The sequence below is a fragment of the Bombus bifarius genome, unplaced genomic scaffold, assembly GCF_011952205.1.
Source record: "Bombus bifarius isolate JDL3187 unplaced genomic scaffold, Bbif_JDL3187 scf7180000008206, whole genome shotgun sequence".
Classification (NCBI taxonomy): Eukaryota; Metazoa; Arthropoda; class Insecta; order Hymenoptera; family Apidae; genus Bombus; species Bombus bifarius.
In genome coordinates this window covers 516521-533475 of record NW_022884510.1, presented here as the reverse complement: position 1 = coordinate 533475, position 16955 = coordinate 516521, and the positions used below count along the sequence as shown (strand labels likewise).

At 37.8% G+C, this 16955-nt stretch overlaps 1 protein-coding gene across 2 annotated transcripts in view; it reads left to right on the top strand.

Annotated features, from left to right (window-relative positions):
* LOC117210490 overlaps window positions 1–16955 on the top strand; it is a 66122-nt gene that overhangs the window by 32368 nt on the left and 16799 nt on the right. Inside the window, exon 1 of one of the 2 annotated variants that reach the window (XM_033453566.1) lies at window positions 11898–12568. The exons of the other annotated variant lie outside the window; for it this stretch is intronic. The gene's annotated coding sequence lies outside the window, so the exon portion shown is untranslated. Of the gene's footprint in view, window positions 1–11897; window positions 12569–16955 lie in introns of those variants that run through there. 2 annotated transcript variants of the gene reach the window in all.

The following is a 16955-nucleotide window of genomic DNA, read 5'->3' as shown; positions in this document are numbered from 1 at the left end:
CAGTATCTTAATCTATCTCAAAGCGATACGACAGCGTGGATACAAATTAAACGATAATTATCCGAGATTGTAAAGAAAGAAGTGTATCTTTGTCTCAAAGCGATACAATGCCAATACAACTTTTCGATTTCTTGCCAACTCTGATGCTTTTCGTTAGAAACCTTTGCGGAGGATTGGTCGAGGATAGACAATGTGAAATAACGAGAGCGAGAGGTTGCTGTCGCAACCCGTCAAATATATTTCGAATAAATTAAACAAATAAATAAATAAACAAAGTACAAACCGTCGTAAGACGCTCGTTTACTGCATTCGCACCGATAGAATATGTTCGCTCGCGGAAAACTCGACTCCAACATATTGCTCGCTAACACGTGTCACTCGGTATATTACTGCCTCTCCCGCGATCGCGTCCGTATATTTATACTGGTAGGGGGAGGGGGTCGGGTAATTCGAATTTGTCTAAAATCGACGGTTGCCCATAACGATGACGCTACACCTTTTCGTAGCTTTGGACGTAAAACAGCGTCGAAGATTATACCGACAGTGAGCGTATTCGTATGGCGAATCATCAAAGTCCTCAGTGATTTATACGAATCTATATTTTTGCGTAATTCGTGTCTTACGACAGAGGAATCGCGATAGCCATTAGAAGAGGAATGATTGCGTTCAGAAAGAACGAAAGGTAAACGTAATTACGTTGTTTCGCGACAGGATGGATCGCGTGACATTTCTACGACGATGACAGGATGAAAATGAACGTAGGAAGACGATTAGGCCGTGTTTAATCTGCTGGATTAGCGGGACGAGTCCCTCTGTGGCGTTAGATAACAGTTTGGCTCGATTGATGCACCCTCGTCCTCTTTTCGGATCGTTATTTATAGAGAGAAACTCGTGAAACGACATGGTGGTCCTACTTTTCCTCGTTCTTTGTTGCTTTCAGCCATCGAGAAGCTTCTACTATAGATGAAACGAGTAATTTAACAAAAACGTGACGCGTATAAGCGATGAATTTTCCACGAGATACTGGCAACGAGAAGGTTCTGTCGCACAAGATTTGTCAGAAATCATGATAAAATCGACGAACATCAAGCTCGCTTGTTTATTCATCGATCGTGATAAAAGCAATCTATTCGAGAATCATCAAAAGTGTAGTATAAGATAGTAAACAACGTGTATAGAGTACTGAATCATGGACACTTCCGTTAAAGTTAAGATAAAGTTAAGGACAACATAAAAGTTGCAAACACTGTTGTTAAAAAAGGAGGAAACCACGGGACAAAACGATTTATAAACTTGCAGTTGATCGGAGACTTCGTAAGAAGAAGAGACGATAGGGACTCTTTATTTTCCTTGTACCGTTACCGTGGATCCATCCAGGAAGCGACATTTATCAAACGTATACGTATACAACGAGGACAAATCGTTACGGGCTAAATAATATATTCCAGGCATGTATTATCATCTTTTCTTAAAGCGTGCATCGCGCAACATCAGCCGGATGGCGAATAATTGGCGGCGGTTACTCGAATATCGTTATCGATGACATAATCCCACGATGGATCGTACCAACGCCTGTGTACACTATCGTTCAGGTGTCTTATTATATATTAACGCTTATCTATTTGTTATTTACATATTGTTTATTTATTTATATATATAGTAGTAGAGTGTATATCCACTTAAGTTCACAGCCAAGCTCTCAGCCAAGTCTTCACCCAACATTAACGTTAAGGTGAAAATTATTACGTGTCCACTTGTCTGTTTAGAAAATTATCCTAAAAATCATTTATTATATTGTATTATATTAGTTATCTTGAGATTATTTTATCAAAATTATAAAAAAAATTGATAGATCCGATATAAATATATTACTATATTTGACCTATGATATATTTTTCGAAATATTAAGTAGTTGCTCTGTTTTCAACGTTATCGAATTAAAAGTGGCTACGACGTTTCAAGTTGGATCTATGTTAAGCTACTTAATTTTACGATGTTCGATTTTCATTTGTATTCTGTCTCTTATGTAATAAATGATATTTCTCATTTTTATACGCGAAGCATAGAATTGAAACGAAGCAAACTCTAAAGTGTCCACATACTTACGAACGACAGTGTACATACGTTCGTGAAATACTTTGCAATCTCCGGTTTTACCAATAACAGTGCCGCATCGTTGCGATTTTCCTGTGTCGCCATAATCGCGAAACACGACTGGCGATGTTTGTTGAAATTAATTTTGATTTGTTGAAATTATTTGCTGCAACCCTGTGATGTTCTGTAGAGTGGCTACCAAGGAAATCCGTTGAAACGATTACGATTTGCAATGGCGACCAGCGAAAACCGTGTCCTGTTTTCGAAGAACGAAAAGTTTCGTTTGGAATATTTCAATGGCTCAAATGGTTAAAATTATTTGCTCGCTTTCGATGAATCCGAACGTCGTTGCAAATAATAAAACGCAATTATTTAATGCAATTTTGTCCACGAACGCATAGAAGGACGAAAGATAAAAAAATAATTTATCAATTACTATTGGCCCAACCGTTTCGTGACTCGTAGTCTTTAAAACCCAACCCTTAAATCCAACCCTATCGTATCTACGAAGGAAGCAGAGGGCGTAGAGATAATTTCTTTTTTAAATTACGCGTTAAATAGAAAATTTAATCAAACTCATCCGTTTGACTACCATATATTGAAAATTTGAATTTGCTCGGCTGTTTTCCTTGTTGTAAATTTGTACACTTGACGCAACATTTTATCAATTTTCGACAACGAACGAGTCGAATATTTTTCAACCCGGATACTATACTAGAGCCACGAAGAATAGCAAAAAGTGTAAATTACGGAATTTCTAGCGTTAACGCGATATAGTTTTCTCGTCTTAATTGCTGGACGTGTAAACTTCATTGAAACAAATGGGAGAAAGATCGATTCTCGGAAGAACTAAACTTAGACTCGACTAATGGAGATCTAGATTCAAGTCAGAAGCTAAGCAGAAGCTAGACTCGACACAGACCCAATTCTAGTTAGGCTAAATCGTAATTCAGCCGTTTAACCCGGCCAAACCAGACGTAATCCAAAGTGATCCAGTCTTGAACTGAACGTGGCCTAGACCTAACGATCAGCCTACTTCCAAGACCTGTTAGGCCTAACCCAGACCTAGGCTAGCCAAAGTACGAGGGATCGTGGTACGCTATTCGCATACTGTACCGTTCGTACAGCGTTACCATCTGTTCCAAAAGTGTTACTCGCGTTTTGCGCGACAGCTGACGTGTGCCTCCTTTCGTGGCCTTAATTTTCTTTGCTCTAGCCATCGGCATTGACACAAATTTTCTGCAGTCTTCCATCTCTGCCATCGTGGTCCCGTCTGTTCTCCAGCGATTCGTTCGCGGACCAATTTTTTTTTTCAATGAGCCAATTTCCTTCATTTTTCGTTCCTTTCTGACGTTTGCGTCGTGCGGTTGAAACGGTTTAAGCGGTTTTAAGAAAATCCGTAAGATAGAATCGAGATGAGAAGTTATAGGTATTATCAGTAGCGGTTCTCTCACGCGTCTCCTAAATTAGGAAAATTTGTCAACGATAAAAAAATACGATCGAGTCAAAAATGGTTCAAAGAATGTCGACGATGAGAACGTTAATTTTTTAGAAAACAACCGAGATCGTTACATAATCGTTAATTATGTTAGAGTCTTCGAATTTTTATATTCCAACTTTACTTTTACACTAACAAACAAAGAGATTTTTTAATGTTTCGAGAAAACAAAATTCGAGTGAGAGATTATGCGTATTAATAACGACTTGTTCGTATCTTTCGAAACTGATTTAAAGGACACAGCGGGGTAACTAACAGGGTGGACCGAGTAAAAGGGAAAAGGAAATTCTACGCTGATTAATAGTGGAGGGAAACACGACCTTGAGCAACGAAATCATCGATTCGAATTCTAGCGTCTTCGCGTCCGTAGAACCATTAACCGAAGAGAAATCCATTTGAAATCTATCGGAAGATCGAATCGCTCATTAAATTGCAGATACGTAGATCTAACGAAGCTAATCAACCTTGTTTCCTGGCCGATCCCATAATTTCTTTCAATAGATCATTGTACAAACCAGTCATGGACGATTTTCTCCACGTAAATTGGTTAATTGAATACTTTTATATTCGTACTTGTACATTTTGCTTTTTCTCCCGTATCAAACTACGTTAAGACGTTCGTTAAATAATTATGATAATTAGTTGATCAATTAATTAATGTAACCAGAATGTATCCGCTTTTTTTTTTCGAAAGCGTGTATTGTAACACGGGACTAGATGCAAGATGATTCACGACGATAAGCGAGATATATTAATCGTCCTGTTTTCGTCCTTCTTTCCCTCGAATAACTATCGATAAGCGTAATAACTCGTTTTAGGAAGTGAAAGTATATATACGTTTTTCGTGATTAAACTGTCCCTAGTTTTTTCAGTATAATAGGAACGAATAAATTATGTTGATCTTATTGTAATAAGTTGGCATGAAAACTTATTTACGAAGAATATTCTTTGCAACTTGTAAAGAATATTACTCGACCGTTTCCCAACGATTTAATATGGAATTTAAATATAAATCCGAGGATCTTCACTGGCATATTTATTCCTACATTCGTCATGAGATACCAGCGGGTTTTCCAGGGCGTGCAATATTCCCTTTCCACATTCTAAATGAGCGAAGAGGTAGCCGAGGTGATGCTGCTTCTTTCTGAGATTCTGCCTCTTATCAAGCTGAATATCTAATACCTTTTTATATTCCATTCTTTTATGTACGTATTTCTGTAGAATAGTTACAAAGTCATTTGTGTTATCTACAGAGTTTCTTTGGCCGGAAGGCGCTTTGTAATTTATCTTATAATTTTGATTCGTATTATTAAGCAGTCCCTGATTTTTGGATTTTAAATCAAGTACCTTTTTCTTCTTTTCAAAATGATATTTTTTACGTTCTTTCAATGTCACGAGAAAAATACCAAACGTGATTTCCACTTTCTGCCGTTCCTCGACGTACGTCGTACGTAACAAATAGCACGATAAAAGATATCAAAATTTCACCCATTAAATTTTAACCGAAGTAACAAGATCAAAGTTGACTATATTCCATTATTCTTCAACCACTCGCTTATCGATAATCATCGCTTAACGTTTCGCTATTCCAAGCTAGAGAAAAATTTAAAAGACGACTCTCTTTCTTTCTCGAACGCCAATTTCCGCTACTCTTCAACGTTATATAACGCATAGAGTACCAAAAATTTGAAAATCTTACAGAGAAGCAAGTTTACAACCTTTAAGTTCGAAGCGAACTAAAAATAGCAAATAGGATCCTGTTTCTTTTCAAAATGTTAATATCTTGCAGTCTTCTCTTATCGACCACGACATCAAGCATTCCGTGTCTACGCGAAAAAAGCATATCGTCCGGTAAAACGTTATACTTGCGAAACCATTTGCATAATGTAGGAGCGTTTCGGAAAATAAAGAAAAAATACGAGTGGCGTGCATGCGAAGTCGCGAATCGTTTAGCCGGTATAGTTGTTGCAGACGAAACAGACCGAGTCCGCGACTCGTTATATGAATTTTTAATATTCCGCGATCTCTTATGCCGGCGAAACGCTTCCTGTTTCGAAAGTCTCTGTCGGATAAAAAGCGCGGCAGATTCGAGTTTTATGGTGCACGACGTAACGGCGGCACGGCTGGCAAGCGTCTGCGGCTCGAAAGTGTTCCGAGAAAGGCCGATTCACGCGAAAACCGAGCGCATAACGATCCATTGAGCCGCGAAAGAGGCTTCTAAGATCATCGGAAGAAACGGATGTAATACGCGGAGTAATAGGATCGTTATCTTCCGCGAAACCAACTGTTCTGTTCTCCTCGAATTCTTTTTACGGGCCGTTTCTTCGACGACGGAGGAATTGTTGGAAGATTCGAAGAAAAAAGAGAAGATATTATAAGGTGAAAAAGTATCTCCGAGGCAAAGACGACCGCTTTCAGGATGTCCTGCTCCGATTTTCGAAATTACGACCGGAACGTGTCTTTCGTTCCAATTTTCATCTAGAAAAGTTGGTTTCAGTTGGGAGCGTACTTTTTCATGATTTCTAACACGATGGAACGATTTCTGGTATTTGTTGTGAAGTTACGACGATCGAAAGTCGACGAGGAAGTCTTCGATATCTGTTAGGAGTTTCCATTCTTAATCGTCAAACAGCGATATAGAAAGCCGAAACGATCGAAATCCTGTGCTCAAACTCTACGGAATCAATCTAACTGCACTTTGGTTGTCCAGGATACATTTATAACTGAACGAACAGGGTTAGAATAACAACGAGTCATGCAACAGGGCTTCTAGCGTCGCGTGTACCGCAGGACCGTTCCGTTAAGCAAAGAAACCGGCGAAATATAGCTTCTGGCGGAAAAATCGCGCAGCTATCTGCTCCGTTGGTCAATATTTGTCGTGCACCAACGTCGATACTGGCTCAAGGCAGTTTCGATGCAAGGTAGACACATCCGGGAACAACGTTTTCCCTCTCGCTTTGCACGCGAACCAAATATTTCCGAATCGATGCTGAACGAAGAGATTATAATTACTAGATCGCGGATATTTACGCAAACTCGGATCTTTCTGATCCCATCTACAAAAATGCAACCTAAACAGAGATTTATTTTACCCATTGAACATCACGATAACTATACTTTACTATACTTTTAATATTTTATATTTTATTGTTTCATATTTTCGCGTATAATATGCGTTCTATGCATCTTTGCATATTTTATCTTTCCTATTTACTATATTTGTCGATTATATAATTATAACGCAGTTACTTGGATCTTACTTTTTCTTAATTTCGACTCGTCGTCGTCATCGATACACCATTCGCTTAACCATTCGATCGTGTGCACTTGGCTCGTCTGAATCCTCGCCGGATCGCACAATCAACACCACAATGAAAATTCCATCGCATCGTAAACACTTTCGCAACTCTAAACCTTCCATATCGATGAATTTAAAAAAACGGTGCTAGTTCTAAGAAAATACGACCACTTTCGTAATTCTAGACGTTTTGTTGCAATACTTCTCATCGATGAAGATTCTATAAAAGATATTTGTTTTCTTACAACGAATCTTATCGCTTTTTATCGCTTCCACAATTGCGACGGAAATTGCAAAGATTCTAATCTAAGATGATATTATCACTTCCGTATCTATAAACGTTTAATCGCGATGCCCTTTGTCGATACAATTTTAAAGAAGCACAGAAAAAGTTTTACAATCGCGAAAAAATGGCAAAAGTTCTAAGAGAATGACAAACGTTTACGAAAGACGCAAAGATACGTTCCTTGGAACGGAAGCCAGCTATTCGACAGATCGAAATAAGAAAAAGAGGGAGGAAATGGAGAAAGAGAGGAAGAAATGCTAATCACTGGAATAGAAAATGAATTCGTAGGATCGTTGAACGCGGCAACGCGAAACGAGATAAATTTTATTTGGCGGATTCCTTCTGGCAAACACCCGTTACTATTTCCTTCTAACTGTTCATCTCGATCCGTCTGTATTCTTTCGATCGGCGCTGCTTTCGCCGACATCCGAAGAAAACTGGCGTTATTAATATTAATTATTTGCGTTTATCTATCGCCACTCGAACGGTACTTTATCGACGTCGATTAATCTGAATGAGGATGAATGTGTCGTCTCGATTATCCACCACGCGAATAGTAATAATTCATTACCGTTTGTTTTTGATGTGAAAATCTTTTTATCCGTAGGCCGTTCCTCTTATGTAGTTAGCAACAGAATGACAGATTATGGGCATTAACAACGTATCTTATTTATTTATCGAATTTACAGGCCGCGAAAAAGGATTTGACTTACGTATTATAAATAAATACATTTCAAACGAAAATACACAAATTTATTTCAGTTTATTGCCGACTAATAGTAGGTAGTCGTTCATCTACCTTCAGGGAAATTGCTGCAAGCGTGCAGGTCTAGCTTGAATGCAACTGAAATTCGAATAGCATCGTAGATTATCGAGCTTGTTCGAACAGCTTACACGAATTTGTCGGCAATTTTGGTTGTCACGTTGACGAACAGCTTCGACGCTGTCAGCTGACGTTCCATAAACAACAGATTTTAAATACCATTATAACTAACAATTGGAACTAGCGTCAGAAAATAAGCTGCAACTCGATAACGACGCCATCCGTTTATACTTTTGTTTTTTATTTTTATTTCACCGAATCATCCCCTGCCGTACTTTCCACGCGTTCTGGCTCGGTCTGCAAGCTCAGAAGTCTTTGTCCCTTTTTCGAGACTCGCACAACGTTCCAGAAAATCATTTTGCCCGTGCTTTTACTTTCATTTACGTTTTTCCGTTCGACGCTGTTCCTGCTCCACCTTTTTATCGAAAACCTGGAATCGTCCGTCGGACGACCTTCCTTTTGCTCCATCAGTCCATTCTATCCATTTTCCATCCACCCTTACTTTTTCATATTCCGCTTTAACTTCTCTATCATTTTTCCCCGCTTCTCTCTCAACTTCTAATCTTGCTCCGTATTTCTCTCTCAGCTTTCGTCAGATCGTGGTTATTACGGGAATTAATACGTATGCGATAATACGTATTTAATTTATACAACGATGAACTGCATATTTAATTTCGATGTATTTTTAATTTCTATATGTGTGATCTGTTGATTCCGTAAGGGGACGATAAATAATCCTTTAGTCATTACTTTACACATGTTACGATGTTTTACGATTTAACGATAATTTATACATATTCGTAATATTCGCGTTTTATTGATACGGCGTATAGATACTTATAGGCTGGTTAACATTATGGAAAATTATAATAACTTCTTTAACAGCCGACATGACAATATCAATAACAACGTTCCTATATTCTTCTAATTTGTTTGATAGAAATCTTTGGAGGAGTAAAGATACGAAAGGAAAGAATTTGACGTAATTCTAATTATTAAGATATTATAAATTTAAATTAAACGTGGTCGATTACACGTAGTGACTGCTGCAGATATTAATTAACCCAAGAAATCACGATCGATCTGTCAGATATAATACACGTAAAATATTTTTATTTATTTTTTTGTTTTCATCGTAAATAGAGGGTGGTCGGAAAAGTCAAAGCGGTCCTCTTTTTACGAATATTAAAATATTACTTCCGGTTAAAACGCTATGAGCTGTACAAATATTTTTCAACTTTCGTTAAGTGGAATTAATTACATCTGTTACCATTAATGACGAATGTTAACGAAGTCTATTACGTCAAAACATTACCTCATAGTGGTATATTTTCCCTTAATATGTACATCTTCGTCTTCGTAGTGTTTGGATAGCTGGTGACTCTAATTATCGCGGTAACGCGTATACGCGTAACGTTTAATTTCGCGTGCGCTTATTACGCCCTCGAGTTAATAAGCAGGGAAACAGTGGCAGGATTATAGTTGTGAAAAATCTCTTCTTCGCTCTTCTTTATACGAGTGTCTGCTTGTGAAATTTTAATAAACCCGACTGATTTTTCGATCGATGAATCTTAACTTTCCCACCTGTTATAACCTTAACAGGTTATTTACTAATTACGTACCTACGTAATCGTGATTCTATGGTGGAATTGTGCGAAATCTGCAATTCATGAGGCGCCTCAAGTAGATTTAGAAGTGCGACGGAATTAGCCGTTGAATTTATTTAACTGCTGTTATTACGAGATTAAAATAGAACCAGTTTGACGCGTCTCTTGAGATCGTGGTCGAGTTCATTACGGTACTTTTGCGGATTTTTTAAAGTATTTAAAAGAAGATATCAATTTATGGGATATTAATTCTGTGATACACTGTGTCGTATAAAGTTAATACTTTTCCTTGCTATTTCGAGCAAACGTAAGAGAACGTTTTATAATGGCACAATGTACTACGCGTTAAAATACCGTTTAATAGTCTGAATAATACAAATAAGTGGACAAACTAAAGTAGGACGCTTCACTCGGTGCCTTAAACTTGACTTCAAAGCTGAAACAAAGTATAACTAAAACATCATATAACTTAGTTTTAACAGTGTGCACCTGATCCAATGTATATAAGAAAACCTACTCTACATATATAAATTTCGTTCAGTTCATCGACGCCGATCGATTTTCAGCCGGCTGTGGCGCAAGAATTGTTAAAACGCGCGATATTCGACAATTTAGTCAGCTGCGCCGATTATGTGCTCCGTCACTTTAAATAATAAACCAATTCCTTCTAACTTCTCAGGGAGAACGAGAAAATAGAGTCGTTTGGTTTTGAATTTTAAAAAAGTTATTCCTGCGTTTGAGAGTGTTTGGTCGCTTACGCGAATAATGTGTGCCATGCAGAGATTCAAAGTAACAGGTATTTTTAGCGTTTTTGGGAATAAGGTCAATGAAAAAGAGTTAATTTTTATTGAAATGGAAGCTAGTTATCGATAAATGTGAAAAAATTTTAATTTTTAATTGTTTCGGTTTTTTTGGCTACCAGTAACCATTTATCGACCGCTCGAATTTCATTTTGGTCACCGATACTCATTATCGATAGCGAAAAATTTGTTTGGTTACGACATCGACGACAATATTTTTTCTGCCTGTATTCGACTATCGTCAATCGTTATATACGTTTTTTACACTCGATAATGCTTATCGGCAATCAGAATAAAATTCGGATCATCGATAATAATCGCTGATATTAAAAAAAAATCCAATCGCTTATATCGATAATGAAATAAATTTGCAATTTCTTATAACGCTTATCCGTCGTGAAAATCTTTCGATCGATCAAACCTATTAATTCTTATATCGTAACTTTGAAAATTCGTCTCCTAAGAATTACGATATCTGACGAAGAAGAGACGAAGAAGAGACGAAGAAGGTCGGACGATTGCTGCGTTAGTCTATCCGAAACTCTATCTATACAGCACCAAGTCGAAATGACTCACCCTATATGACGTACGTTCCCTGCGGGTATGTTCCCATCTGTTGCCAATGTCCATGGGGTCCCGCAGGCATCTCCCACCCCGTAGCCACGTAAGTCGACCGATCGTTCCCTCCCTCTTTTCGTTTCCCCGCTGTTCCCGCGCGACGACCCTCCAACGGCCCCTATTCAAAGTCTTCGTCCGGCGTCTGTCGGCAGTTAGTCGCGGCACTTCGATCGTGAAACGCGTGTCTCCGCTTCGTTCCTAATTTCTCGTCAGCCACAGTGTCGTTAAACATCCCTCGTCGTCAACCCTGCGGTTAACGGTGCTCAAGCTATTTTTATTTTTTATTCCTTGTATCAAGGTCTCGAGTGTTGATCGTGTTCGACTAAACAGTTTGGAGCATCGAAAAACTGTGCAACAGGTTTATTTCCAGTTGTTTCGCATCTTGTTGTATTTATTCGTGCTTTCTGGAGAATTGGTTGGAAGTTTTTTCGGGGCGGGGCAGGGAGAAATTATTTATTTTGTTCGTAAAATCGACCAAAGTTTTTCGAAGAAAGTGAATTTCTATCGCGCGATCGACTGTGCGGAATTTCGTCGATTCTTTTTGGCGAAGACGAATTGTTTTTGAGAGAAGATTACCACGAAGATTCTCGAGTTGTCAAGCTCTGCATCGAATATAGCGATCCAAGATCCTGGAATTACATTCTAATCGAGAGTCTAAAATCCTGACAGCTTATCGTTTTACAAGTTTAACGAGATTTTTACTAGCATTACGCTGAAATAAACATCGAACGAAAAGTTTGAGCAAGAGAGAGATACTTGGACCAAATTTTCGGTCGAATTATTCGGAAAATAAAATTCGAACCGAGGAATCTAAAATTCCGAAGCTGCAATACCGTCCCGATATTTAGAATTCTTGGAAGCTAAATCTCTAGAAATTTCCTCGCAGAATAAAGATCTGTCGAATCTGGAAAACTCGAAAGAATCTTCAAAGAAATCTGGAACTCTGCAATTTTTGGCACACGAAAATTAGAAACTAAACGTTTGAGAAGAAAATTTTTAGACGAGCGGACAATTCGCGGGCTGCGGCCGAAACCCTGGTTTTTACAAGTTGGCGAGATTTCACAGAGTTTTGAAACGGAGGAAGAACGTATTGGAAGGCGAGGGGAAAAAGTTGGAAGAATTCGAAGGAGAATTGGAAGAAACGGTTAGGAAAAAAGAAAAATCGGCGAGGTTGTCTCGAAGGCCAGCTACCTGGCACAGATAATCGGAGGAGAAGAAAGTTTCGTCTGGGTGCTGTATCCGGTTAAAGACGTCGCCCACCTTCTTCGATCGTGTGCTCATCTTCGATCAATCTCGTAATTCCTCTTTCATCGTTCGGTTTCTTTCCTCGTGGGGAATTTCTGTGAAAGGAGAAAAAAGAGGAAAGCGAAGAGAGAGGTTTGGAAGCAGGAATGCCGGCCTGTTAATGATCTTCGCGCGCTTCTTCGCCGTGGAAACGGAAGGAATGAGAGGCACCGCGGGTGAAGTTCCACGGTGCCGATTGAATGGAGCTACTTCCAAGTGGTTTTGACCGTTTCTCGTGTTGGATGACTCGTCTCTCTCTCGTGAGTAGAATAAATATCGTTGCAATCGAATATTCGATTTCAATTTTCCCAGCTTTACTTGCGAAGCTCTTTAGAAAAAGCGCGACGCTTATTTGAACGAATAATTTCTAGGGAAATATTTCAAACAGCAAATCATATAGATAACACGGTCGAACGAATGTTACGTTATCTATTTACGAGTAAAAATATTTTAAACTAGTAGTCTAGAACGAAAGAAGGCGAAATTTATTTGAAATAATTTCCAAATAAACGATGTATGACAAACAATATGTTCCAATTGATGTTATGTTTTCCGTTTGATTAAATTTAATTGAAGAAGACCGAAACGAATAACCTGGAACAGAGCAGGGCGAAATTTATTTCCAATAACCATCTCTACGTAAATATTTTAAATAACTCGTCAACGTTACCGTATGATGTAATGTATTCCAAATTGATGTTATGTTTTTCTTTTGATCAAAAACATTTAAAACCAGGAGAATAATAAATCGCGAAACAGATTGTTTCGTTGAACATTTTCTTTCGAAATAATGTTTAAAAAAAGTAGCGAACTTCGACAGATAGTTACGAGTTACTCCAGACCTTTTTTCTTAGCTCTGTTCCGATCGCGTCGATCATGTCACTCCTCGTATATGCTTCTCTTGATATTGTTATTATATTATATTATTAAACATATCCATAACCGTGTCTATCTTGAGTGAAATTCGCGTTGATTTCGCGACAGTTCTCGCATCCGTGATTTACTTGACCCAAATTAACATCGATGTCCGCCTAATTTCGTCCTGATCAGCTGTCAAATTATTATCGAGAGTCGTTCGAGGATTAAAGAAACGTTAACCGTAACAAACGACCAACGCCAATATTATCCTTGAAAGACGATAATTCTCTAGGCAAATAATTTGTCAGACCGGTTTTTCGGCGAAAGTAGGTACTGATAATCGAATATAAAACTTAAGAATCGATTTGTGATTCGATCGATTTGTATCTTTGCTCGTTGTATGCAAATCTTGTTGCAGCTTATTCAAAAGTTTACTCAAGCAGGATAGAAGAGAATTGTTTGGTCGTTTAAGAACCTCTTAACCTTGTCGTTGTATTACGGTAATACGCAAATTATCACGTATACGTCACTATGATTCATTGTCCGGTACAGAGAATTAGTAAATTAGAATGGTACTTTCGATTTCTGCCAACAGTCGCAGAATCGATTTATTCTTCGTTCTAAAATCAACCTCTGGATCTTCGATATTTTACGAAGTAACGTTTCTAACAAATTTTCAAACATGACCTTCCTTTAGCTGGTTATCGTTTTATTCCTTTTAAGTCCTCGTTATTTTGATCTCATTAGAACGTGTTACCGATCCTTTCAAAACCAACTTTCAACTCGTTTCACATTGTTCGCGAAACGTTTGTTTTTTCCAAGAAAACATCGTTCCCTTTTATTGCAGAAATTACCTTTCGTTCTTTAAATATCCAGTGGTTTTTTATTCAAAATAGAACGATCGAAAAATTGTACGAATTAATGTTAAAATTCTTAGCGTCGTATCGTCTTAATGCGTTTCATTTTTATTTCAACCAAGCAATTTTCTAATTCCAATCTCACCCGTTCCCCGACTTTCTCAACGTTTACGCCATTTTTTCATCAAAAATATTCGCCACGCCTCGCCTTTCGATATCTCGCGAAGAAAATGCCAGAGGTGTGTGCGTGAACCAAAGGAAGAAACAGAGAAAGAGGGAAAGAAATCAGGGAACGCGATAGAGAAGAATCGAATCGATTGTTTCGATTCAGCCTTTCAGAAGCTTAACGGTTAGCACGATTGGCGAGAAGACGGAATTGCATCGGACTTACGTAATTATAACGCGATATCGCGTGGTGCAAGCTTTTCGATACGGACGGTTTCACGGTTAAAAGCAATTGTCCCCCAGAAAACTACCGTTAAAGTGATCGTGACCTCGATCGAACCTCTATAGATTCTGTATAGATCCGCTTCTGGATCGTCTATATACGCTTGAACGACCGGACCGACGACTTTTTACGAAATCGCTGAAACCCCTTATCGATCTAAAACTTGACTCGCGATCGGAAAATTCGTTCCCATTCTTTTTCAATTCCTCGTCCGATTTCGTTCTTACGATCGAAAATTTGACAACGATCGTTATCGATGTTTGCTTTTTTCGAAAGGACGGCTCTATTAAACCAGACAAGCGTATTTGGTCGTAAGATTGTTTCGAGAAAAATCAGGCATCTCTGTTCTTTAGAAATAAAATCTACCAACTAATTACCTAGTCCTCTGAGAGTCAGATCAATTCCTACGAATAGTGAACAAATAGAGGAAAGATTTTTAATATTTGCTTGGTTATACGGTTGTTAGAGATTTTTGTGATAGAATTTCTTATCGCGTTAACGAAAATAATTGAAGATCTTACCATACTTATCTATCACCGTTACCTATCGTAATCGAAATTTTTAAAATCACGTATCTTGTACTGCTTATCTTTCCATATTCTTCTATCCATCGGTACACGTGTATTTACGTAAGTTTTTATTCGATTCAAGCATTGTAAGTTTTAATAATTCCCGATGAAAATCCCTGGAACCGACGTTTAAAAACCTCGTAAAAACGAAACTAAAAATATTTCTGCACCTTAGCTACATAATATTACGTAGTAGCTACATAGATGTATATGTATGTAAAGTGATTTAATATCATTCAACAATTTCATGCTTCTCATCACGCCCCCTGATCTTTAATTAATTTGCTTTAATCTTGATAGTAGAACCATACTCGACCATAATCAGGCTTATTACGTTTCCTGTTGTGCTCCGATTTGAAATCTTTTTCGTCTTGTTATTCCATCCACGTCTTTAACACAGGTTTCAACATTTTCCTGCTTCTCTATGTATATTTATAATATTCGTTCATTATTTGTTAACGAGTCAGGCCACAAAGTGCCTATAGACTACATTTTAGTAGCAGTTACACCATCATATTTATTATGAAATTTATTATATAAGCATGATAATAATCAGTAATCGATCATGATGATTCTATCGTCGATAAAACGGATCGAAAGTATCGGCTGGATACGAGCAAACAATCGGCAGAAAGTTATTGTACACGCGAAAATAAATAAAAGATGTGGAACAAAACTGTCCCGTTTAAAGGTTCGTTTTAAGAAAATTTCAATACGTTTACTTAAGAGTTGCACTGGTACACGCGTACTCGTTACATTTTCATATTTCATTTTGTCAGAAACAAAGTATCGTATGAAAGAATCTTGGTCCATTTTTTGTTTGCCTATTCTTAGATAAGAAAGGAAGAAGTAGATAAGAAGAAAGGAAACGATTAAGGAGAGATGATTTACCGTGGATCCGTGTAATCTCGAAGTAGCATTTCTCGTCGATTAATTTCGTGGCCATGATCGTTCATGCTGTTATTTCTTCGTTAGAACATCCGGCGGCTGTGTTTTTCAGTTCCCCCGCGAGAGGAAGTCGAGGAAAAAGCAAAGTAAACGACGAGTACAACGTGTCAAAGAGGAAGCTTGGATATTTTTCTTATCTCTTTGAGGTTGCAATGTGGTTAGAAAGAAAGAAACGCTTTCAAAGTTGGATTTTACGTTACGCATTTCTGTTTTATTCGTCTTATTCGTTTTGTGTTATATCTTTTATTTTATTTTTGTTCCATTTATGTTCATTTCTATGAAGAGTGCGGCTGAATAACGCGTACGTGCGGGCGAACGAAGCGATTCTTTATGAAAAGATATAGAATAACGTTTTTTTCCTACGACGTTTCGTTTTCGAGGGAATCGAGTTTGAAAATTTATCAGCAATACTCGAACACGGCTAACTTCGAACGGCAACAAATAATCGACACGACGTTATTCTACGCGTGGAAATAAATCGCAAATGTGGAATAAAATTATTCCGCAAGACGCTCTGTTTCCGAGAAAAATAAATTTCAAAATCTATCATACGAGCGTACTAAACGAATTGTTTAACCGAGCACGTTCAGATTCTATTTCTTTGAAAACGAAGCCTTAAACGAAAATTTTATTCTACATTTTCCTCTTATTTTTTCACAAGGAACCAGTCACGATCCCTTCGTACATGTTATTCGGATATACCCTGTACGTATCTGTTTAATGCGTAAATTTTAAATTAAACGTTATACCCTTTCGTAAAATATCTCAAATAAAAAGAAGAAATCGTAGTATCACTTTTCTAATGGCAAAGTTAGACGGACAACTTGCATTTTATTCTTCTAATCGAACAATCTATAATTGGTTTCCACTAAACGATCATTCACGCTTTAGTTAATCACACTTCGATTATCATACTGTTTTTTAAAATGCTATAAACGAAGGCAAACTGCAGTTTCGTTCTCCAAAC